Source organism: Saccopteryx leptura, chromosome 2 (assembly GCF_036850995.1).
Source record: "Saccopteryx leptura isolate mSacLep1 chromosome 2, mSacLep1_pri_phased_curated, whole genome shotgun sequence".
Classification (NCBI taxonomy): Eukaryota; Metazoa; Chordata; class Mammalia; order Chiroptera; family Emballonuridae; genus Saccopteryx; species Saccopteryx leptura.
In genome coordinates, this window is record NC_089504.1 from 118,082,939 (window position 1) to 118,108,991 (window position 26,053).

Consider the following 26,053-nt stretch of genomic DNA (forward strand, 5'->3'; position numbering starts at 1 on the left):
TAAGGATAATGAGATAGAGAGCAAATACATAGAAGGCTGGTCAGAGAAGATCACTCAGAGGACAAGAGTATAAGGAAACCTGAATATTGAGAAGTTCTCGGGAAAGTGCACAAAGCAGCCAGAAGAGCAGGTGGAAAGGCTCTAAGGAGGGAACAAGTTGCAAAGGTTGGAATCAAATGAGTGAGGAGATGAATCAAGGTCATAGACTGGGGCTGGATCACATGCTTGACACATAGTAAATACTCAATAAACATTCACTGAATGAGTGCATGAATGTGCACATATCAACTATAAAGGCAGATGTCATGTAATTTTTGCTGCTTCATGCAAGCATGCAGGTGACCATCATATAAAAGTCGAGGCTAGAAAAGTGAAATTTTAAGAAAACTATAGCAGATAAATAAGATGAGGTCTAGAGACTCACAGAATAAGAAAGTGAGATATTCAAGGCAGTCATAATAAACCCAGAAGTGCCACAAAAGAACGTGGGACAAGCAAGGTAATTGTAGGCTGACATCATATTGGGCAGGTTCCTGAAGGCAGGATGCGAGCTGGGCTTTGAATCAATCACACACAGAAATGTATTAGATGGAGAGAACTGGGAACAAAGAACATTGCAGGAAAATCAGTTTTATCATGTTACCTCAACAGAGCGACCACATTTATTTCTAGGATGTTATATAAGTCCATACAATGCTCATTAGCAAGGAGGACAAGCAAATACATGGAATATAGAATCTGGCATTGACATTTACTTTAGGCTCGGGTTGTGCTCTTGACATTCATGGGCTCTGCCTTGAGTGGGGAATTACCTATCTTCAACTTATAGTTGAATTGATAAGGTTGTGGAACTATAAGGTATGTTCTAATTCTCTCATTTTCTGGAAGCTCACTAGCCTGCTGTTCTTGTTGTGGTGATTTACTTCCTTTTTAGCACTTTGTTAATGAATCCCTTTTGGAAGATGTCCAGGAAAATCCAAGTTTGTAATATAATATAAGGTCTAAAATATATGAGTCATAGCACCACCACCCAATCAATAGACCTAAGCCAGAAACTAGGTGGTCATCTTACTCCACCCTTTCTCTTTACCTCTACCTTGGGTATAATCAATGAAGTCCTATCAATAATACCTCTCAAATAACTCTCTCTCTCCTTTTTTTTTTTTTTTTTTTTACAAAGACAGAGTCTGAGAGCGGGATAGACAGACAGGAATGGTGAGAGATGAGAAGCATCAATCATTAGTCTTTTGTTGTGACACCTTAGTTGTTCATTGATTGCTTTCTCATATGTGCCTTGACCATGGGCCTTCAGCAGACTAAGTAACCCCTTGCTCGAGCCAGCGACCTTGGGTCCAAGCTGGTGAGCTTTTTGCTCAAGCCAGATGAGCCCATGCTCAAGCTGGCGACCTCAGGTTCTCGAACCTGGGTCCTCCGCATCCCGGTCCGATGCTCTATCCACTGCACCACTGCCTGGTCAGGCTCAAATGACCCTCAAATCCATCTTTCTGCTCCTTCCTCACCACCACTGCCTTGTCATCTCTTGCCTGACCCTGTCCTTTAAGTCCCACCCACTTCCATTTTTTTCTTACATTCCTCTCTACTCCCCATAACTTGGAGTAACTACTTGCACATTCACCATAATATGCAATATATACCCTTTATGGTTTGCCTACTTTCCATCCCCCTTCCCCTCCATGTCTTCCAAACATCCTGAGTTCAAGATAACCAAAGTATTTACCATTCTCCCAAAGCCCTATGCTGTTGGAAGTCCCCATGCCTTTGTGTTTGCAGTTCCCTCAGTCTAGATTGCCCTCACCCAACACTGTGTGCACTACTCCAATTCATTCTTTGAGACTCAATTCAAGTATCTCCTATTCTGATTAGCTTCCCCTGATCACCACTGTATTATTCAGGGTTTTCCAGAGAAATAAAGCCAATAGAGTGTTTATATGTGTAGGGAAATATTTATTTTTAGGAGTTGGTTCACAGATTATGGAGGCAGGCAAACCCAAAATCTGCAGGGTGGAAAAGTAGGCTGGGGATCTGAGGAAGAGGGGATACTATAGTTCAAGTCCAAAAGCTGTCGAGCTTGAGACCCAGAAAAAGCGATGCTACAGTTCAAGTATGAAAGCCACATGCTGCAGAATTTCTTTTTGCTAGAGAGAGGTCAGACTTTTGTTCTAATTAGGCCTTCACCTGGTTAAATGAAGCACACTCACACAATGGAAGGCAATCTACTTTACTCAAAGAACACTGATTTAAATGTTAATCTCATCCAAAATACTCTCACAGAAACACCCAGAATAATGTTTGACCACATACCTGAGCTCCATGATCCAACCAAGCTGCCACATAAAATTAACTATTACAATGAACAAGATCAGGTTTTTCTTTCTGTGATCACATAGCACCTCCAATAAAACTCTATTTTAGAATTCACTGTATTGCTTTCATTTTTATTAGTAGACACATCAATCATGGGTTCTCTCATGGATAAGAACCATGTACTAGCTGCATTTATAGCATCAACTCATAGTTGTGGCACCTTGGTTGTTCATTGATTGCTTTCTCATACGTGCCTTGACCAGGGGACTCCAGCTGAGCCAAAGACCCCTTGCTGAAGCCAGTGATCTTGGGCTTCAAGTGAGCAACCTTTGGGCTGAAGCCAGTGACCATAGGTGTCATGTTTATGATCCCATGCTCAAGCTGGTGAGCCGGCACTCAAGAGAGATGAGCCTGAGATCAAGTCGGCAACCTTGGGGTTTTGAACCTGGGTCCTCAGCATCCCAGGCTGACATTCCATCCACTGCACCACTGCCTGGTCAGGCTATATCCCATTCTTAATACAACATCAATAAATATATGTACTTGACTAAATTAATTCATTAACTGTTTTTATATTGTTAAGGCAATATTCTACAAGCCTAGTCCTTACAAGAATAAACAGATCAGAAATTTATTGTTAGCTTCCCAGGAAAGGAAATAAAAGCAAGATACAAAGAAGTCATTAATCCAGCTTCCCACTGAGAGGCCACAAATCCCCAGGTTCATTTGAAATCTTTGTTCCTTGACTAACAAAGAATGGCTCTACTTCCCTATGTTTTTTGGGCAGTGGATGGATGGCCATGAGGATGACTCTACCCACAATGATCTTAGCCACTGACCAACAGGAAGTTTGCTATTGCAGTCTGGGCATGTATATCACTTTATGACTCACCTGTTCATAAATGTCTTAGGCCTTTAGCTCAAAACATTTGTGGCATAATAACAGTGAAGAGACCATAATTCAAAGCTTGTGTCATAAAACAACTTGAACAAATTTCACCATTGTTTTGAAACCTTAGACTTAAGGTGTAAAGGGCAAAAAATCTTCAACAGCTATAATGTTAAGTTCATGCAGAAACAAAGGGATTGCTAGCATTTGGTAAGATGGTTCACACCCAGGATTTCATCAATAGCTACAGTTTTGTTAAAAGTTATTATGTTGTAGACATTATTCCAGAGTAGTGGATATGTATAATCTTATTTCATACTTCCTGCTGCCCTCTGAGGTGGGTACTCCTTTCGCCACGTGTAACAGACAAAGGAGGACACTGAAACACAGAGGTTACAGAATGGAGTTAGGAAGCACCTCAGTGGAGCTTCAAAACCAGACAGTTTGGCTTTAAAGCCCGTGGCATTGGCTAGGGCACAATACAGTCCCCTCAGAATGCTTCAGATCAGGAGTAAATAAGGGAGCTCTCAGAATACTTTCTTTTTTCTATCATGTCTCACAAGGCTCTTTAGGACCTGCGTTCCTACACCTCGTCTGTCACTCCCCCTCACCTACTCTTCCAGCTTCACCTCTGTGTTCTCTTTCTCTGTATTCTACACTTCAGCCAAACTGAGCATGTCTTGGTCCCGTTAACATCTTTTGCCTGTGTTACTGGAATAAGCTGGGTTTTGAGTTGCCCATTGCCACTGAGTCATGGAACCAGGGTTCAAGTGGTATAAAAAGTGTCTTTTATTCAGACTGCCAGCAACTGAAGAAGGCAGGGAACTCATGTTTTGGTGCTGACTGTTTTTATAAGGCTCAGGGCTATAATGGTGCAAGAGGCAAAGTCCATGCAGTTAGTCACAGAGCAGTGTGCAGAAGGTGGGTGTCTAGTTTGCAGGAATGCTCCTTGGAATGTCCTTCTGACTCTGGTAGATGTTTATCTGGTATCCTTGATGTTGCTTCCAGAACGGCCGGGGTCTGGCGCCTCTGGGAGACACCTGTGCCTCTGGGTACTTTCTGTAAGAGAACTGCCTATATTCCTTCCTTCCTTCCTTCCTTCCTTCCTTCCTTCCTTCCTTCCTTCCTTCCTTCCTTCCTTCCTTCCTTCCTCCCTCCCTCCCTCCCTCCCTCCTTCCTTCTCTTCCTTCTCTCCCTCTCTCCTCCCTCCCTCCTTCCCTTCTCCTCCCTCCCTCCCTCCCTCCCTCCTTTCTTTCTTTCTTTCTTTCTTTCTTTCTTTCTTTCTTTCTTTCTTTCTTTCTTTCTTTCTTTCTTTTTCTTCCTTCCTTCCTTCCTTCCTTCCTTCCTTCCTTTCTTCCTTCCTTCATTTCTTTCTTTCTTTCTTTCTTTCTTTCTTTCTTTCTTTCTTTCTTTCTTTCTTTCTTTCTTTCTTTCTTTCTTTCTTTCTTTCTTTCTTTCTTCCTGTGACAGAGACAGAGAGAGAGAGAGACAGAGAGAGGGACAGATAGGGACAGATAGACAGGAAGAGAGAGAGATGAGAAACATCAACTCTTTGTTGCAACTTCTTAGTCTCCTTAGTTGTTCAGAACCTCCTGTATTTCTTAGACAAGAAAATAAAGATTAAGGCTTGTGAATTAAACTTCTAGTCATCTACAGTGCCTTAACCCCTACAGGAAATTCTGTAACTGAGCTCTCACAAGAAATTATTGTTATTTAACCACTTACATAATCTCTTATTGATTACAACTAAATGCTACTACAGTATTACTGAAGTCAAATTTCTAACTTTTGGGTCCCCTTGTCACTTTGATTATCTATGGACAAGGTAGGAAGGTAATGGACCATTCTAGCTATTTTAAGGTACTCAGTACTTTTACGATATATCACAAACAGTCCATTTTAGTGCATAATAAATAATAACGCTCCACTCCAGTCCATTTCCCCAGCATATTTATCAATAGAATTCAGCATTACAGCTGTTTGTGCATTCATTTAACTACCACAGATGTTATGCTGGTGCCACCATGTACCTGACAACTCTCCTGACTCCGTCTCTTCTTTTACACAGAGGCAGTTGACCTTCATGCTGACTGTGGTTGTTTATTCCACTACAAAAGCACTGATGTGTTAGAATTTAATTGAAGAGAATTTTTCTCCTCTGGGTATGGCAACATTGCTAGTGAAACACTCTCTGTTGTGCATTTGTGGGTTGCTCCATGGATGAGCTGTTTTTAAAAGGGTTCCCTTTGGGTGTTATTACCTTGATCTTGCCCTTGATCTAAAAAAATGCCACTGCCCAATAGCTGATGGACAAATGTTTAATTGCTGGGAGCAGAGCCATGGAGACACTTAATTATAGCTTTCCCTTTCCTTGTTTTATAACTCACTGTAACTGGAACTATCTCCCCATATCTTTATTTCATTGCTGCAAAAATTGATGTCTGTTGATACAGTGGCTAGTTAGGGCTCATTTCTACTGGCAACTGCAAAGATCTTTGTGTTTGGGGAATCAGATTATGATTGCAGCTGGTCTCTCCATCTCTTCAGCAGAAAAATGGGTGTGTGACCAGAATGCACAGCATGTAATTAGGCTGGAAGATGGGATTTCATTATTCCGAAGCTGCAGCCAGGCGCCGGAACATGGGCATTGTTGGGGTCTTCTGTCTGCTAGCCTTCTTTCTGTCATTTGCATGACCTTGGACAGGTCCTATCTCTTTACACTGCAATTTCTTCCCCTGTGAAATTACAGGGTTGTATTGGATTATCTGTGGGCTCCCTTCTGGAAGGCAGCCAGGGAACTGATTGACAAGGTTGTAGAAATCTCTTGCTGTGGAAAACTTCTATCAGGTTGAGGTGCTGGGGGCTAGAGTGGGGTGGAAGGCAACTTTGTGGCTTCTGGTTTTCTCTTTTGGCTTCTTTGAAACTGGCGGGAGAGGGAGAAAGGAAGAGAGAGAGAGAGAGAGAGAATAGAAAATTGTGCTTACTGTATAAACAGTTAATAACTTTATCAATTTCTACCTCACTGCTAAATAATGGAGATAAGAATCTCATTATTCAGAGACATGCAAATATAGTGATTTCAGTCTTTACACAGCCTCTTAATCACCATGCCACTCACACTATATAATTTGCTCTGTGAGCTTGGGCACATAAAAAATATCACTCTCTTCACTGCCAGTTATGGCACCGCTGAAGTCAGAACCAAAATAATAGGCATTTGATCAGGGATATGCTGAGGACTGCACTGTTGCCAGGCAAATACAGGAACCTCCGATTGATTTTGCAGAGCAACTGGCAGGAAACCTAACACAAGTGGATCCCTCCCCCACCAATGATGGCGAGGTTTGAAGGTGGCCCTGAAGGACCTGTCTTGAAATTGGACTAACAAGGTTAGAAACGAGAGCCTTGCATGGCCATGAAGAGTGCCGTCAGATCTGGCCTTCCGCTATGCTAACGATATGAACTTTTAGGGAGTTCTTCTGGCCTAGATATGCGCTGTCCGTGATGGGAGCCACACGTGGCTAAAGAACTCTTGAAATGTGGACAGTGCAACTAATGATGTCTTAAATATAAAATAAATACCAGGTTTCAAAGACTATGTATGGAAAAAATGAGTAATGCTTTTTTATTAATAATACATTTATATTGGTTGCATGTTGAAAGAATATTTTGGATGTATTAAGTTAAATAAAATATATTATTCAACTTAATTTCCCTGGTTTCTTTTTACTTTTTTAATGTGATTACTTAAAGAATTCAAAGTCACATACCGTATTTCCCCATGTATAAGATGCACCTTAATTTTGGGGCCCAAAATTGAAAAAGAAATGTGTTACATAAAGTTTATTGAACTCAAGTTTTACTCATCATAAAATGAATACAACTCCTCATTACTGTCAAAATTCCCATCCATTAGCTTGTCTTCATCTATGTCTGATGATGAATCACTGCCTTCAACAATGAGCACAAAAACAAGCATGAAAAAGCAGGAAATGCAAGTTAAAAAAAGTCTACAACCACTGTATGAGATGCAGTCAGTTTCTGAACCCCAAATTTTTCAAAAAAGGGTGCGTCTTATACATGGGGAAATAGCGTATGTGGCTCACATTTTATTCCTGTTAGACAACACTAGCCTCAAGAAATCAGATGCTTGTTTATAGTAGTTGCTAACAGTTTAGCTTGTTTTTCTTGCTCTCTTTACAAACTCAGGTTCCTTTCAAGATTGTTTGCATTGATACAAGGAGCCTTCTTTCTCATTGCAATTCAGAGGCAGAGCTCCTGCTATTGACCTGCGCTTCCTTTTGACAGAGCTTCCCGTGCAGTCCGCTTGGGTAAGGCACGTTCCTCTAGTTGCAAAGAAGGCACAGTCTCAGAGCTCTAGATGGACTATGACTCATAGCAGCCATTGGCGTGTTAACCTGACACAGCTTTAACCTTTTGATGGTGTTTGGGTTTTGTCCTAGAAAAAACCATGGGAGTGAAAAACAGCTGCATATCAAGGACAGTGTGTGGTGGAAAGAGGGGGAAGTCCTGGACTGATATTAGAAGACATGGATTCAAATCCCTGCTCAGCCACTGACTAGCTAGGTTTGATCTGGACAAATCACTGTATTTGGACCGCAGTTTTTCTCTCTGTCAGATATCTAGAAGATGAACTCAACAATGCTTACTTCAGGGGATTGCTTGAATATCAAATGAGATCATGTGTAAGAAAGTATAATGTATAACGTGTACATTATTATAATGTATAGGAATCTTGAAACTCAAGTTTATGGCCAGAGGTGCAGATCCCATGGGCAGACTGTTTTGGCTAACCAAAAAAGTGTGTTTTGTTAAGATGAATCAGAGTGCCTGCAAGGGGACACTGTAGTTTGTCACAGACTTTACTGCTCTTGTTCTCTTCATTCAGCTGGTTGTGTCACCTACCTCCCTGCTGATGATGGATGTGTTTGTATACCCTGCAAAAAGGGAGCGGCAATGCATAGTAACAGAGGCGTGCCTGATGCTGGCTGGCAAGATTCCTTCCCTGGGAGCTCATGGTCAGCATGTGAGTTATAGCATAACCAGCTCTGTGTAGCGCTTCACCATGGCTCTATGTTCCAGGGATAAAAAATTGAGAAGAACAAATCAACTGCGGGTACAAAAAAGGACAGGCAATTCACTCTGCCTTGGAGAAGGATATTTAAGGGCACGGGTATAGAAGAGGAAGAGAAGTAATTCTTTTAAGCCAAGACTGTATCATACATAAGACGCTTGTTATGCACTGTCTCATCCACTCCTCACAACAGCTATCACAGATGTTATCTTCATTTTGCAGACTGTGGTTCATGATACCCGCCTGAGGTCACATACAATGAATGGACAGAACTAGGGTTTTAATTCAGATCTTTCTGAGTAGGCCCCAGGCCATGGGGTGTCTAGGTGCTTTTCCTGGGGATTAATAAAAGTATGTTTTATAACAATCATTTTATTTCTTTTTGCCTGGTTTCCCTTTCTCCCTTGACCCCCTTTTAAGAGTGTTTTATTTATTTATTTTTTGACCCTTAAATTCATTTATTGATTAAAGTTACAATAAAATACTTTTAAGATCTGTGGTGGCGCAGTGGATAAAGCGTTGACCTGGAATTCTGAGGTCTCCATTTCAAAACCCTAGGCTTGCCCAATCAAGGCACATATGATCAGCAATTATTACAATTATTTCTCTTTCTCTTCTCTCTCTAAACAACCTCCCCCAAACAAACAACAACAACTAAAGACTTTTAAGTGCATATGATATTGCAAAATAACCAATGCTTTTATTCCAACAAATATAGCAGAGAGATTAATGATGGATACGGATATGTCTAAGAGAGACTTGTTCTGTTCTGAAGTCATCATGAAATCAATGGCTGCACATCCAGGAAATGTACCAGTGGAGTTCTTTTCCTCTCCTTTGTGTATATTAATTGGTGTCAGTTGGGCTTCTCTTCTGTTTCGGTGATTGGTGGTATCCAAGGGCACTTGGAAGGTGGCACTTGGAGTTCACAAAGCATTGCTAATTCTTCTAAGAGGAAATGGAACACAAATGTCAAAGGCAAGGCATAAAAGTGTCAGGTGCTTAATCTGTCTTCCTGGGCTTGCCCTGTCCTAAGGAGCCTCTGAAGGAGGTCTCTGCACACGTCCTGCCCTGTGTTTCCTCCAGCCTGGAGATGTTTATGGGTAGTGGACGTGTGCTGCCCAGGGAATCTGACCAGCCTGGAGTGCGCTGTGATCCCAGCAGTGATCAGGGCTGTTTGATTATACAGCCCTGAAGCTCTGGGTCTTGACTGCAGTAGCCTTTATTCTCTAGTAATAAACAACCCTGCCTCACCCCCTCCTTTGACCCCTTTCTGTTGCTATACCAATCAAAAGGCCTTTGCCCTGCCCCTTTTGCAGCTGAGCATTCTGGGGAGAGCCGGGGAGGAGAGTAGGCAGGCAATGGCTTCAGGTTTGGGCTTACTCTGTACCACGAGATAGCTGCCTTCATCAGCTTGTGTTTGACTTTCCTCTGCAAGTGGGGTTAAAGGTCATTATGGGCTCATTCAGAGCCCAGGCTATGGAATTCGACACACCTAGGTTTGAATCCTTACCTTGCCGGTCTAGGTAGGTCACTAAGGCAAGTTGACTTTGTTCTCTAAGCTCCATTTCCTTGTATGTAAAATAACAACAAAATTGTGAGAGTCTAATAGTAAAAAAAAAGCATTTTTTACTAACTGCTAGGCATTATTCTGAGTGTTCTATATATATAGTCATGTACCACATTACAACATTTTGATCAAGGAAGAACTGCATATATGGCTGTGGTTCCAAGAGATTATAATGTAGCTGAAAAATTCCTATAGCCTAATGACATCGCAGCACAATGCATTACTCATGTATCTGTGGTGATGCTGGTGCAAACAAACCTACAGATGTCAGGCATGTATGAGTCCATAATACTTGACAATAATAAACAGCTTTGTTAGTGGTTTATGCATTTACTGTGCTATACTTTTTATTCTTATTGTAAAGTGTCCTCTTTCTACTTATAAAAAACGTTTGCTATTAAACAGTAGCCTCATCCATCTTGTATTTACCCCATCTCTTGATTGCTTCATCTCTCTTGTGCTTGATTTAATATAGTGTTGTTTTGTACAGAAACATCTTGTATAGGCTTATAGTCTGGGAGTAATGGCTTTACTATCATATATGGCCTAGGCATGCAGTAGGTTATACCATCCAGGTTCTGTAAGCATTTGCATAATGACAAGATCATCTAACTAACCCATTTCTCAGAAGTATCTCTGACGATAATTGTTCCATGACTGTACTAACTCAATCAATCCTACAGCAACCCTAAGCAGTAGGTAGAATCATTATCCCCATTTTACAGATAAGTAGACTGAGGCATGGGGAGATTAAGGAACTTTTCCAACCATTTAACTAGTAAATGCAGATTTGAGCTATCATAGCTGTGTGAATCCAGGTTCGGTTCCTAAGCACTAGACTATGCATAAATGATGAACACATGCAAATGTGGAACACAGTAGATATTCAATAAATTTTATCTGTTTGTTAATCCAATTATTATTATTTTCAATGGTCCTGGTTTTCATAGCTTCCATGAGGCATTTTGGATGTGGAATGAAACTTAAGACATTTTTGTGAGATTATGACTTTTTCCTTTATAATTTTGAGCTCAGCCAAAGGCTTTGTGTCTAAATTAAGTTCCTCTGTCTTTAACTCTAACTTATTAAGCCATAATATTTTCCTCACATTGTGCAATTCACATTTTACATTGCACATAAACGATGAACACTAGCATCTTCTCATAGGCTTCGTCTGAGCTAAAGAAAGTTAATATGTGTAAAGTATTTAGACAAGTGCCTGGCCCAGAGCATGTGTTATATAAAACAAGGTGTATGAAAGGTCCTGAAGGTATGAATATGATTTTACCTGATCTTCCACTTTGACCTTTTCTTGTGGGAAACACATCCGTTCTTAGGTCAGCTACAACCAGCAACACTGCGTACAGTCATAGTACATTATGTTGTCAACTGCCAGTGCGGGAGCTCCGTGAGGCCAGAGGTCAGGCTGAATTCATCCCCTGTAACTGCTGCCCATCATATTGATTGGTACACAGAAAGGGATATGAATTCTTGGCAAGAAACTGATCTGCATTTCCTTGTGCCAAACTCTAGTGAAACAAAAAGAAACAAGAGGAACATGTCTTCATTTCCCAAACTTGCTACTTTACCTTGTAGGTCCCTAATAACCCTTCTGGTGACCCAACCTAAGCCAACATCACCTTATGTAAAATGTCAGACATGGAAACTATGTCACGTTACACAGAAAACAGGGCTAAGGGCCTGCAGCTATAATAAGAAGTTTTTTTTTTTTTTTTTTACAGAGACAGAGAGAGAGTCAGAGAGAGGAATAGACAGGGACAGACAGACAGAAATGGAGAGATGAGAAGCATCAATCATTAGTTTTTCGTTGCTCGTTGCCACACCTTAGTTGTTCATTGATTGCTTTCTCATATGTGCCTTGACCGCGGGTCTTCAGCAGACTGAGTAACCCCTTGCTCGAGCCAGCAACCTTGGGTTGAAGCTGGTGAGCTTTGCTCAAACCAGATGAGCCCGCGCTCAAGCTGGCTACCTCAGGATCTCGAACCTGGGTCCTCCACATCCCAGTCCAATGCTCTATCTACTGCGCCACCACCTGGTCAGGCAATAAGAAGATGTTTTTCAAACAGTTTTGCTCATATTGTTTCTGTAACTCTGAAGATCCTCTGTACACAATTTCTTCATATGCACATATATTACATATTATATATTATATATTATATATAATATTTATTGAGATTTCAACTATGTTCCAGGCGTTGCTTTAAAAGCCTTATATCATTAACTCATTTAATCCTCATGATAGCTTCATGAGGCAGATACTTCTATGGTCCCCATTTTGGGGATATGGACACTGCAGCACAGAGGGGCCCCAAAACGCCCAGCTGGTAAGTGATGGAGTGATTATTGAACTGGAAGGAATTGAAGGATCCCCTGGTAGTGAAAAGTCTCTGAGGCCTTGGGTTTTCTTTCTGCCCAGCGGAGAGACGGTAGAATATACCGAAACCACCAAAGGCTCCAGGAGGCGGAGTGGTGGGTCGGAGTCAGCTTTGCAGTGTCTGGTGAAACAACTCTTTACAATGGAGGACAGGATGGACGTCAGAGTGAGGAATCGCCAGTTGGGTGTCTTGGTGCAGGCACAGAGAGGCTGTGTGATCTGGGCTGGTCAGGCCAGCCCCCTCCATGCCCCTCTGTGAAGGGCGATGAGACTAATCCTACGGCTGTGCAGAAGTAGGCAGTGGAGCGATGTGTGTACGTCGCTAGCCCTCCTTCTGGCTCAGAGGAGGTGCTAAAAAGGTTTTTCTTCCGAGTTAACCCTATATCTGTGCCAAGTGAAGCTTTCACTCAGACATGGGCAATCAAGAGAGCAGATACGGGAGTGCTATGTGCCTATGAATCACAGGGTCATGAGAACCTGTGAATGAATCAGATGTCATGGGAGCCAAATAAAGTGTTTACCTGGGAGGCCACCCATGAAGTCTGAGGTTCTCTATTAGCCTAGCCATGTGTTCTGGGGTGTCTCTGCTGGGGATGGTGGGAGAGAAATCAAGAAAAACACTATAAATGAAGTACACACGCAACCCTTATAGTCCTCCATAGACATATCCTGCAGAAACTTTAAAGGGACTGGGAGTAGCAGGTAAAACAAAACAGCTTATAGGAAAGGCAGACTAGATGTGCTATGCCAAAAGGAGGGGGTAATACTAAGCAAGTATCGGGAACAAAGGAAACTTCATTCATTAATATTGGAGCAAAACTGGTCCATCTGTTTAGCTTTGTGTGTGACAAGTAAGTGTCCAGGTCCTCTGTGCCCCTGGCTCCCATTACTTGCCTGTGATGCCCAGTTGCTTTTCTCTACCACCAGATCTGACAACAGGGGAGCTGCGTACTTCCTCTGCTCACCCTCATTCTCATCACAAAGCCCAGATCTAGATCCAGGGAGATTTAAAAAGGCTGTTAATTCCTCTTTTTCAAGGGTAGTGTCTAAAAATATGGGCTCCAGAATCAGACTCATCTTGGTTTGTGTCCAGATTCCACATGTTGGTGGTGACTTTGGACATATTTCTTAACCTCCTTGAGCCTCAGTTTTCTCATCTGTAAAATGGGCACAATAATAGTAGCTATTTCATATGGTTGAGTGAATTACCGTATTTTTCGCTCCATAAGACACACCTGACCATAAGACACACCTTAGGGTTTTAAGGAGCAAAATAAGAAAAAAATTCTGAACCAAATAAATGGTGTGTTAAAAATATTTAATAAAATACCGTATTTTTCACTCCATAAGATGCACTGCATTTTCTCCTTCACTTTTTGGGGAAAAAAAGTGTGTCTTATGTAGCAAAAAATATGGTAAATAAAATAATACACAATTACAGCAGTGCCTGAAAATAATGAACACTCAGTGGAGAATAGTTAGACTTATTGTTAGTGGTATTTTTTCAGATTGGGAAAAACCATTCATTTTTCATTCTTTTTCCTCTATGATCCTGACCGTTTTGGGTTAGTGAAGAGAACAAGACCAACAAATGGCTCTGCCACTAACTGCGCAACATCGAGCAAGTCTGTGGCCACTCTGAGCTAAACTTGTCTCTTCTCTAAAATAAGGACGACAATCAGGCTTCCCTTCACATGACTACCTGTGTGCTAGGAGGCACACAAGGGACAATGTCATCAAAATGCTCAGCAAAACTGCACAGGGAGGGTAGATGTGAGATGCCATTGTCCATTGATTGCGTTGTGGGCGCAGAGTGGTGCTCCATGTGTGGTCGATAGCACCCTCGTTAGAAATGTAAATTCTCTGGTCACACTCCAGGCTTTGGGACTTGACTCTGGGTGTGGGGATGGTGATCTGGGGGATATCCAGTGGTCCCAGTGATTTTGCCGCACCCTCAAGTTTGGGAACCACTGAGCCATGGTCACCCAGAGAAGGTAAGAGATGAGAAGACCACAAAAAATTAACTTTTTACTTAGTAATTGTTAACTTTGGAAGATATTTGGAAATGGTATTTTCTCATCTTCCTCCTCCCTTCTAATGCAGAAAAAGTTTTAAATATATTTTACTAGAAAGCCCGGTTGTCATATGAAATGACCGCTGTTCTAGTTATTATAAATTGTAATTAAAATGATTTGTACAAAGGTGTCTGCTAATTCAAACTGAATTACCCAGGGCAGGTGGTGAGGACGCCCCTTTGCTTAGTGCCCCATGGGGTTTCCCCCTTCTACTTGCTTAATTGCTTAAAGTAGAGTGCAATGAAGGAAACCACTGGTGGTACATTTCTTAAGAGCCACCGCTAGCTCAATAAATAAAGGTGATTTAAATAATAAAATGTTAATTCACATGTCAAAGATCTCTTTGTACACAACATTTCTTTCCATCATTTTTAAGCTCGCCTTGCAGAGGACCATCAATTATTTTTAATTTTATGTCCGTACTTTCCCGAACTCTTGAACAGGCAACATTGAGAAAATCTTTTCTTGCCACAGTCAAATCGATTAGTTTCTAACTTGAAGTTTAAGGACTGACAGTGTTCACATTTAAATTCATGTCACCAGAGGAATGCTCAAAAATTAAAGTTTCTCCGTTTGAAACTGTTTTAATCCTTTTTGCGTTTCGGTCAGCATTACTCTGTTGTTTTTTTGCATTTCTCTCCTGCCTTTGTTCAAGGAACTCATTTTGTCGAGACAGGCTTTTTTGTCTTGCATCTGAGGCAAGCCTTGTTTCTCTATGCTCATCAGTCTCATTTTGCCAAGAAAGACGCATTTGCTCTGCGACTGAAGTAAGCCTTGTCTTTCTCTGCTCATTGGTTTCTTTTTGTCGAGAAAGCCATTTTTGTGCAGCTTTAGCTCCTTTTCTTTCCTCCTCAGTGCTGTATTTTCTAGGAGGCATTCTTAAAAGAAATTACGTTAAGACGTAGTTTATGTAAAACATATGATTGCCAATGCAAACATGTTCACTTCCCCCCTGACACGCTCAATTTGCGTTCAGCCTTAAATTGTTTCAAAAGCAGATGATTGCCAATGCAAACAAATGTTCACCTTCTCCCTGACCCGCTCAATTTGCATTCAGCCATGGCAACTTCACCCCATTGGCTAGTACAGTTACGCAAGCAACCAATAAGCTATCGGCGACAAACAGACACTTAAGCCGCGTATAATAAAGATTTAACGTGTGTTGTGGGCTCAATTGTGTCCCACCAGAATTCATATTTTGAAGTCCTAACCTCAGTACCTTGGGGTATGACTCTATTTAAAGAGATAGTCAAAGTAAAATAAGGTCATATGGGTGGGTCCTATTCCATTATGAGGGATGTCCTTGTAAGAAGAGAAAATTAAATACAGATATGTAAGAAGAAGGACCATGCAAAGACACAGGGGAAGGTGGCTATCTACAAGACAAGGAGAGAGGCCTTGGAAGAAATCAATCCTGCCCACACCTTGATCTTGGATGTGTAGTCTCCAGAATTGTGAGATAATAAATTTTTGTTGTTTAAGTCACTCAGTTTTTGGTATTTGTCAAGGCAGCCCTAGCAGACTGAGACAGTTAAAGTGGAGCCATAAGCAAAATAGAGAGTGAGCTGGCACCATCCAGGCTGGAAGCTACAGAGAAGAGATGAGTGAGGGTGCGAGAGCTTTGGACCCTTCTGGGTCGGCAAAGGGAACGCCATTTTTAGAAGCTTCTCTTGATGGAAACAGTAAAGGGGTGGGGAGCCGCTCACTTTAAAAAGAATTCTTCACTTGATAAGATATAGAATTCTTCACTTGATAAACTCCTTTGTCACAAGATATAGCTAAAAAGGGATGATTAAAACAGTCTGGAATCAAAATGGAAGTCAGTGGAAAAATGTTATTTGTTCCATAATCACCTCATTCACATATGTTTTAGGAATGTGTTTCTCTCAGGAAGGCTGATACCTGAGATCTGGGGCTGGGGATTGGATAGAACCTCAGGAAAAAATTGGTTGGAATGGTCAGTAAAGCCTGGTTATTGTCAGCCCATGACAAGGAGGAAAGAATATTATACTTGTATCTAAGGGAAAAAGAAATGCAAGTCCTCGATAATGCCTTAATTATTTGCTAAGTGGGTTTACTGCCTTACTTTTGCACTTCACATGCATTTTAATTAAAAACAAACAAGCAAAAACAAAAAAACAAACAACAAACAAAAAACAACTTTCCTTGGCGATTTAGACTTAGAAGTGTGGCCAGGTTCTAGCATGGGTTCCGTAAACTTGGGGCTGCATGGGAGAGGCCAAGGGATCTGAGAGAACACCTAAAATAGATTCTGTCATCTAGCCACTTCCTGTCAGCATGGCCACTGATGTCACATCAGACAGACTGGCAGATGTACATACAGAATTTTATTTCACAAGGCTTTCTCTGAAGTCATTCTCCTAGGGTTGACAGTTGACAGGTCAACATTTTATCTGTCCACTTTTGGAAACTGCTTAGGAGGAGAAAGTCTTCTTCCTTTCTCCCTGACCCCTACCCTCCAAGTTTATACTATATGTTTTTTAAAAGGTTATTTTAAATGATCATACAATGACTGGGCAGACAGCCAACTTGTCTTATTTTAAATGAAGAGTTCCATGGTTTTGCTCATTCAATATGAAATGCAGAAGTTCTCTCAGGTCCTAATCATTTCCTTCCTTCTTCCATTGGGCGATGTTGGGGAGTCTCCGGCACGCTCGGAGCAGGATGGCAGCATGATCAAAACAGCACTTTGACCTTTGCACTCTGCTGAAAGGTCATGCCCAGTAATGCATCATTAGTCTGTCATAAAGATTTCTAAATGAAACTTTTCTTTTTCTGTCCAACGTGTTCCTTGACATTCATGGAAAAACTAACATGCAGGAGTCGTATGGGGTAAACCTTGTAGGCTCTCTTGCCTGAAATGCACTTGGCTTTGCAGTTACTAGTGCTTGGGAAGGAATTTACAATGCTGGGTAGGTGCAGCAAGTAGAATGGGTAACTGGCTTGTGGTTTGCTGCTGGGGTTTGGGGCAGAGAAGCTGGGATCAGTCTTGTGCTCAGTGTAGGATGCTGCAGTTTTGACAGTGACATGAACTCTCTCTTACCTCTGGTCAGAAGGTCTGGGGCCCATGCTTTCTTTTATGTTTAACAGTGCTTTCCGTAGAGAGTAGCCTTTCCTGTCTGTTGGGTCTACACAAACATTTCCCTGGTGAGTGTGAAAGGTGTATGTGTTTCATAGGGGGACCTGGGGTGTGCTGCCCAGACCCCCAATTTCACAACTGCACCTGGCAGTTGTGATTGGTTGACAGCGCCCACCTGTGTCCTCCTGCTCCCCACAACCCTGGCTAAAAGAAGCCTCCCTGTTTTAGGGCACACCTCTTTCCTAGGAGAAGCCAGAAGCCAGTGACTGGCTGATGTCAGGGTAGAAAGGTTCAGCCACCTTTCCTTCTTTTCAGACCTCTCTGCAAGGTCACCAGCCAGCGCTCCCCCTGTGCTCGGAGAGGCCTTTGCTCTGACAAGGCAGCTCTGCCTTCCCTTCCGCCTGGACCGGCCTTTCCTTGCCCCCGAGGTGTTGATGCCATGGCCATTTCCAGTGAAACCCTTGCAGGCCATTCTCCATCTCTGATTGTTTCCCAGAGACCCTGGCAGGCAGCAATACTTTTCCTTAAATAGGAAGGACTGCTGTTTTAGTTCTCCTACGGATGATTGTTAAGGGATAAATGCATATTTTCATTCCAGGAAATGATAGGCATTGCTTTTCAGAGACTTTATTTATATGAAAATTATCCTGGGGATGCAAAGGGTAATTAAGAACTGAAAAGGGTTTGAACGCCATTGGAACAAAACAGCAGTGAGAAAGCTCTATTGGTTCATCCTGAAGCCTTGGTCATTGTGTTTAAATTGGCTGCCAACCACAAAGTGTGGCCATATGTCAATGGGAAAAGTCTGAGGCCAAGGGTCCTGTTGAAAAAGGCCAAGGGTTCATTCTCCTTATTGTTTGGTCTGTTTTCTGTTATTTCCTGGTCTCAACCTATGCTCTATCCTGGCCAGTCATAGTCAAAAGTGTTCTCTTGACCTGCCCTTGGAACAGGAGAGGGAGTATGGATGACTCCACAAATCTGTCACTATGACTGGAAAAACAATCCCCAACACTTGCCCTGACATGTGTGGAGAAAAGAACATTTATCAAAAATCAAGTCAGGAGAAGCCAGTTTTGGATTTTGAGTTTGGGAAGAATAGGTTTCCAAAATTTGTTTTTCTTTTCTAAATTTAAAATAAAATTGCTCTATTTAAGTAGCTTATTTTACCAGCAAGGAGGACCAATAAGTAAGGTACATGAAAATAGCATTAAAAATGTCTTTGGCTTAAGTTGTGCTGATGATTGCAAATTTATCAGAAATTTTTCTATTTTTGAAAATGAGAAGGTTTAATGTAAGTATTGAAAAATAATGAGAATTTGTATCTATTTTACTTATATATGTATGTATATATATACATGTATATATCTGTATGTGTGTATGTTACATATATATGTATGTTTTATAGATGTATCTGTATTTCTATATATCATATCTCTATCATCTATCTATCTACATACCTACCTTTATAGATAGACTTATAATGTCTGCACACTGACAAATTTGGAAAAAAATGATATACTGAGAATAAGAGTAATTGTATTAGGGTAGTAGAATGTGAGTAATTAAAATTTTTTAGTAGTATCTTTATTAGTATTTTAATAAATTAATGTTTAAAAATAAGTATTCACAGAAATGATGAAACAGAAGTTAATAAAATAAAAATGGAAAGTGATAAGATAGGCAGATGTTGGCATCTGAATGGCAACATATTCCAGAGAGGCACTTAACTGGAATAGAAATTGATGACAGATTTTTTTTTTTTTTATTGTGCTCAGTCTTGTGTCTAGGCTAGGCTTGAGCCTGGATTCAGATGTTCTGGGCACATCTCCTGAGATGGTGGGCCTGGTCATCTGCAGGCATCTATTGGCATGAGCGCATTTGCTTGGGCTGAAAGAGTCTGCTCAGGGGAGGGAGAGGGAAAGTGATGGCTGGCCTGGTGCCAGTTTCAGGTAGTGAACCCTGGCCCGGTCCCAGGACTCCTGGAACAGGAGGTGTTTTCATGTGGGGTGGAACAGTGTATGTGTGCCTGTGTGTGGGATGTGTCGTGGGCCAGCTGAGGTGGAGAAAAAGAGTATCATGGGTTCCAGGAGGTGGACTGCACTGTGAACTCATGCGAGCTACCTGTCCTTGATTCTGTCCCAGCTGCAGGAGACAGGAGCACAAATACTCAGAGAGGACTTTATAGGGGTCTGAGATCCTGAAAGAGCAGATATCAGTGAGAGCCAATGGAATTTCAGCAATTGCTTTAAACAAGTTAATATTTACTGAGCATCTACAGTGTCCAGACACCATACGAAACTACTAATCCTTCAGCAACCCCCTAAGGAGAATACTCTTACCCCTTTCTAACAAGTGGGGAAACTGGGCTTGAAGAGTTTTAATCACATACTTAAAAATTAGCTGAGCTGCACATGTTTCTCAATTATGGGAAATTCTATTGGGTTTGTTTTCTTCATGGGAAACACTTAAAGTAGGTAAAAGTTTGGGCTCTGAAGACAAGTTTGGTTTTTTTATCATGGCTTTGCCATTATCTGGTTGTGTGGTCTTAGATAATTTATATAACCCCTCTGAGCCTGGCAGAGTTGTTGAAAGGATTAGAGGGAACAGAAACAAAGATAAATACTCAGTTAATGGCAGTTCTTACTACATGTCATTCGAGACCAAAGCCTAGCTAATAGCTATGAATTCATTGATGAATAAGCTGCTGTGTATTTTTCAACCAAAATATAAATGTAAACTTTGACCATAAGCTGTGACACTTGATAGATTAACATGCAATCAAATATTTATCTTCTATATTTACTTATTGTTAATTTAATGTGATATTTAATTTTGTGTCAACTTGATTGGACCATGGGATACGTAAATATTTGATAATCATTATTCTGAATGTTTCTGTGGGATTATTTTTGGGTGAAATTAACATTTAAATCAGTAGACTGAGTAAAGCAGGTTGCCCTTCTTAATGTAGGTGGGCCTCACCCAATCAGTTGAAGGACTGAATAGAACAAAAGGGCTGATCTTTCCCTAAGTAAGAGAAGATGTTTTCTACTCAACTGTGTTTAGTCTGGACATTGGCTTTTTCTGCCTTCAGACTGGAATTAAAACATTAGCTCTTGGGTATAGTGGGGGACATGGGGGTGGGAGGTGAGGGAGTAATATTGAATGGAACACTTGAACCCTCACTCGCACAATAAACTTAAATAAAAATTAAAACAAAACAAAAAAACATTAGTTCTTCCTGGGTTTTAAGTCTGCTGGCCTTCAGACATGGAATAGAGCTATACCATTACTCTCCTGAGTCTCTAGTTCTCCAGGTTGCCAACTCACCCTGCGATCTTAGGACTTGTCAGTCTCCATAGTCACCTGAGCCAATGCCTCATAATAAATCTATCTATCTTTCTATCTATATATTATCTATCTCTCTATCAATCATTTATCTACCTATCTATCATCTATCTATCTTCTATATACTCTCTCTCTCTCTATTGATTCTGTTTCTCTGCAGGGCCCTGATTATGTATTCACTCAATAAGTATTGAGCTAATAATATCCCAGTGCCTGGGATCCAAGCCAGAGAGTAAGGCAGTCTGGGTTCCTACACCCATAGTTTATAGTTTGTAGCCTAGACTAGAGGGAGAAGCAGACCTTAGACATATAACTGAATTGAATAATGAATTAAAATTTTACTAAGTGCCACAGAGAAAACATACCAAAGGATATGTGTATAAAGTAGGTAGGGTTTATTGAAGAAGTAACACGTGAGCTGAATGAGCTGTGATCTGAATGATGAGTGAAATAACACTGGTTAAAGTGGACATGATTGGAAAAATTCCTGAACAACGGTAACTGCATGGATTCATTCTTCCCCTGAGCAGGGGAGGTGCTTTGTATGTTCCGGAACTGAAAGAAGACAGAGGCGGAGAACGAAGGTCAAGTTAAGTCAATAAGTAACCTATTTATTTCTTCCTCTTCTATTTTTTGAAACAGATTGTATAGAATTGGTGTTAATTCTTCTTTAAATGTTTGGTAGAATTCTCCAGAGAAACCATATAGGTCTGGAAATTTCAAGAGTTTTAAAATTGTGAATTTAATTTCCTTGATAGTTATAGGAATACTCAAATTATTATTTTTTCTTTTTAAATTATTTTTATTTGTTGATTTTTAATTTAATTTATTGTGTTTACATAGATTCTAGTGTCGCTTTGATTGCATTCCCCCTCCCCATATCCCACTCAACATATCCCTTACCTCCCTCCCAACAGCTCCCTCCCCCCTTCCCTTCAGGTTTAATTTCGTTCCTCAGTTCATATTGTTCCTTGGATTCCTCAAATGAGTGAGGTCATATGATATTTTTCTTTCTCTGCCTGGCTTATTTCACTTAACATAATAGTTTCCAGGTCCATCTATATTGTTGCAAAAGGTAATATTTTCTTCTTTTTTATGGCCCCATGGTATTCCATTGTGTGTGTATGTGTGTGTGTGTATATATATATGTATGTGTGTGTGTGATATATATGTATATATATACATATATATATATGTATATATATCACAACTTTTTAATCCACTCGTCCACTGATGGACACTTGGGCTGTTTCCAGATCTTCACTATTGTGAACAATGCTGCCATAAACATGGGGGTGCATTTCTTTTTTGAGGAATATTCAAATTATTGACTTCATATTGGGTGAGTTGTGGTAAATTGTGCTTTTTGTAGAATTGGTCCATTTCACCTAAGTCATCAAATTTGTATGTAAATTTGTTTATAATATTCTCTTATTATACTTTTGATGTCTGCAGTGTCTGTAGTAATATCGCATTTTATTCCTGATATTGGTTATTTGTGTCTTCTCTCTCTCTTTTTGTTTGTAGTCAGTCTTGCTAGAGATTTGTTAATTAATTAATCTTAAAAGAGCCGGCTTTTTTTTCCATTGATTTTTTTCTATTTTATGTTTTTAATTTCATTGATTTCTGCTCTTATCATTATTCTTTCCTTCTGCTTTTTGGGGGGCTTATTTTGCTTTTATTTTAAAGATATTTTGAGATGAGAACTAAGTTGATTGAATTGAGACTTTTCTTATTTTCTAATGTTTAGCATTAGTAATATGAGGTTCCTCTTAGCGCTGAATTAGTTGTGCCCATAAATTTTGATATGTTGTATTTTCATTTTCAATCAGTTCAATTTATTAAAAAAGTTTTTTTAGTTTAGCTGTCTTTATGATCCATTGAGTATTTGGAAATGTGTTGTTTAGTTACCAAGTGTTTGGAGTTATTGGTTTTTAGTTTGATTCATTATGGTTAGAGAACATGCTTTGTATAATTTAAATTGTTTTAAATTTATTGAAGTTGGTTTTATGGTACAGGATGTAGTGTACTCTGGCACATGTTTCATAGTAATTGGAAATAATGCATATTCTGCTATTGTTGGTTGGTATATTTTATAAATGTCAGTTGACTACTGTTGGTTAATAGTGTTATTAAGTTCTGTTATACCTTTGATTATTTTGTGTCTAGTTGTTTTATAAGTTATCGAGAGATTTTTAAATATATAACTATAATTATGAATTTGTCTATTCTTTTAGTTTATCAATTTTTTTTTTTTTTTTTTTTACAGAGTCAGAGAGAGAGTCAGAGAGAGGGACAGATAGGGACAGACAGACAGGAACGGAGAGATGAGAAGCATCAATCATCAGTTTTTCGTCACGACACATTAGTTGTTCATTGATTGCCTTCTCATATGTGCCTTGACCGTGGGCCTTCAGCAGACTGAGTAACCCCTTGCTTGAGCCAGCGACCTTGGGCTCAAGCTGGTGAGCCTTGCTCAAACCAGATGAGCCTGCGCTCAAGCTGGCGACCTCAGGGTCTCGAACCTGGGTCCTCTGCATCCCAGTCCTATGCTCTATCCACTGCGTCACCGCCTGGTCAGGCAGTTTATCAGTTTTTGCTTCATATATTTGCTTTCCATTTGTTTTCTCTATGTTTTTTCCGTTTTCTTTTCCCTGCCTTTCTATTGAACATTCTTTACAATTTTATGTTAATTTACTAATAACATTTTTATTATTTATTTATCTATTTATTTTTAAAATTTTTTCCAAAGTTAGAAGTGGGGAGGCAGTCAGGCAGACTTCCACATGTGCCCTACTGGGATCCACCCAGCAAGCTTACCAGGGGGCGATGCTCTGCCCATCCGGGGCATTGATCCATTGTGGCTAGAATCATTCTAGCACCTGAGGTGGAGGCCATAAAGCTGTCCTCAGTGCCCGGGCCAACTTTGCTCCAGTGGAGCCTTGGCTCTGGGAGGGGAAGAGAGAGATAGAGAGGAAGGAGAGGGGAAAGGGTGGAGAAGTAGATGGGTGCTTCTCCTGTGTGCCCTGGCTGGGAATTGAACCTAGGACTTCCACACACCAGGTTGACTCTCTACCGCTGAGCCAACCAGCTAGGGCCACTAATAACATTTTTAAGTATATCTCTTTGTGTGTGTGTATTTGCTCTAGGTATTACATTATTTATACATAACTCCTCACAGTCTACTGTTATTGGTATTTTACTAGCTCAGGTAAGGTGCAGAAATCTTACTTCATCTTCTGTCCTTTAACTTCACCTGTTTATAAGTACCTTAATAATCTATCTATATACATTTAGAACCACATCTTACAGTACTATCAGTTTTGCTTCAATTGTCAAACAATTTAGAAAACTCAAGAAAAGAAAAAAAAATGCATTGTATCTATTGATATCTCCCTTCCTTCCTTCCTTCCTTCCTTCCTTCCTTCCTTCCTTCCTTCCTTCCTTCCTTCCTTCCTTCCTTCCTTCCTTTCCTTCCTTCCTTCCTTCCTTCCTTCCTTCCTTCCTTCCTTCCTTCCTTCCTTCCTTCCTTCCTTCCTTCCTTCCTTCCTTCCTTCCTTCCTTCCTTTCTTTCTTTCTTTCTTTCTTTCTTTCTTTCTTTCTTTCTTTCTTTCTTTCTTTCTTTCTTTCTTTCTTTCTTTCTTTCTTTCTTTCTTTCTTCTGTTCCAAGATTACTTCTTTTATCATTTCCTTTCCATTTAGAGAAATTTCTTTAGCCACTTTTCTAGATTATATCTATTGGCCACAATTTCTCTTAGTTTTGTTTTATTTGAGAATGCTTAAAATTTTTCTTCATTTCTGAAGGATATTTTAACTGGACATAAAATTTTAGGTTGACAGTTTTTTTTCCTTCAGTGTTTGAAAATGTTGGGCCAGTTCCTTTTGACCTCCATGATTTCTGATGAGAAATCTGCTGTCATTAGAATTGTTTTTTCCTTAAAGAATTGTTTCTTTCTCTCTGCTTTCAAGATTTTTACTTTGTCTTTAGCTTTCAGAGTTTGACTATGATATGTCTTGACATGGACTTCTTTGGGTTTATCCTGTTTGAGTTCAGTGAACTTTTTGAATCTGTAGTTTGTTTATTGCCAAATATAAGAAATTCATTGTTTTTTCAAATACTTTTTTTAGCCCCACCTTCATTCTTCTCTTCTTCTGGGATTTCAATAACATGAATATTAGATTTTTGTTATAGTCCACAGGTCCTGTTGCTTTGTTCATTTTTATCAATCTTTTTTATTCTGTTGTTCAGATTGGGTAATTTTTATTGTTTTATCTTCAAGTTTACTGTTTCTTTTCTTTGTCCTCTCCATTCTGCTGTTGAGCCCATTCATTGAGTTTTTTCTTTTTTAATTTAAATTCATGTATTTTTCAGTTCTAACATTTCCAGTTGTCTTTTCCTTAAAATTTCTATTTATTTTCTGAGGCTTTCTATTTTTTAATTTACTGTATTTTTTGCTCCATAAGATGCACCTGACCATAAGACACACCTAGGGTTTTAAGGAGGAAAAAAAAATATTCTGAACCAAATGGTGTGTTAAAATACCATATTTTTGCTCCATATGATGCATGGGCATTTTCCCCTCCACTTTTGGGGGAAAAAAGTGCATCTTATGTAGTGAAAAATATGGTATTTCACATGTTTGTAATTCCCACTGAAGCATTTTTATGATAGCTGTTTAAAAATACTTGTCAGATAGTTTTAATATCTCTGTAACTTTGGTGTTGGCATCTAGTGAATGTTTCTTTTTAAATTCAAGTTGATATTTTCTTCATACTTATGGTGATAAATGATTTTTCAATAGAAAACTGGACATTTAGGGCATTATGTTATGAGATTCTGAATCTTATGTAAACTTTCTGTTTTATTTGACTTTCTCTAATACCACTTTGGCTAAGGGGAGTGGGAGTCACTTCTTCATTAATTGCCAGTGAGGATAAAGGCCCATCCCCCATTGACACCTGAAGACAAGTGGGTTTCTTCAATATTGGTGGGCATGGGTAGGAATTCTAGCTCTCAACTAATACCTCTGGGGTTGGAAGCATCTTATTATTGAACGGCAGGTAAAAGTCTTGAATCTTCTAGACTAGGCTTCTTCTGATGCCACCTCACTGGAGAGGAGGAGAGCTTCCCCACTACTGCAGGTGAAAGCCCAGACTCCTGGTTGGATTTATGTTGGCATGAGTGGGGTGGGTTCAATGTTCTTTTCCTGTGGTGTTTGACAAAGTAGAGTTGTTATTGTTGAACAGTTTTGTATC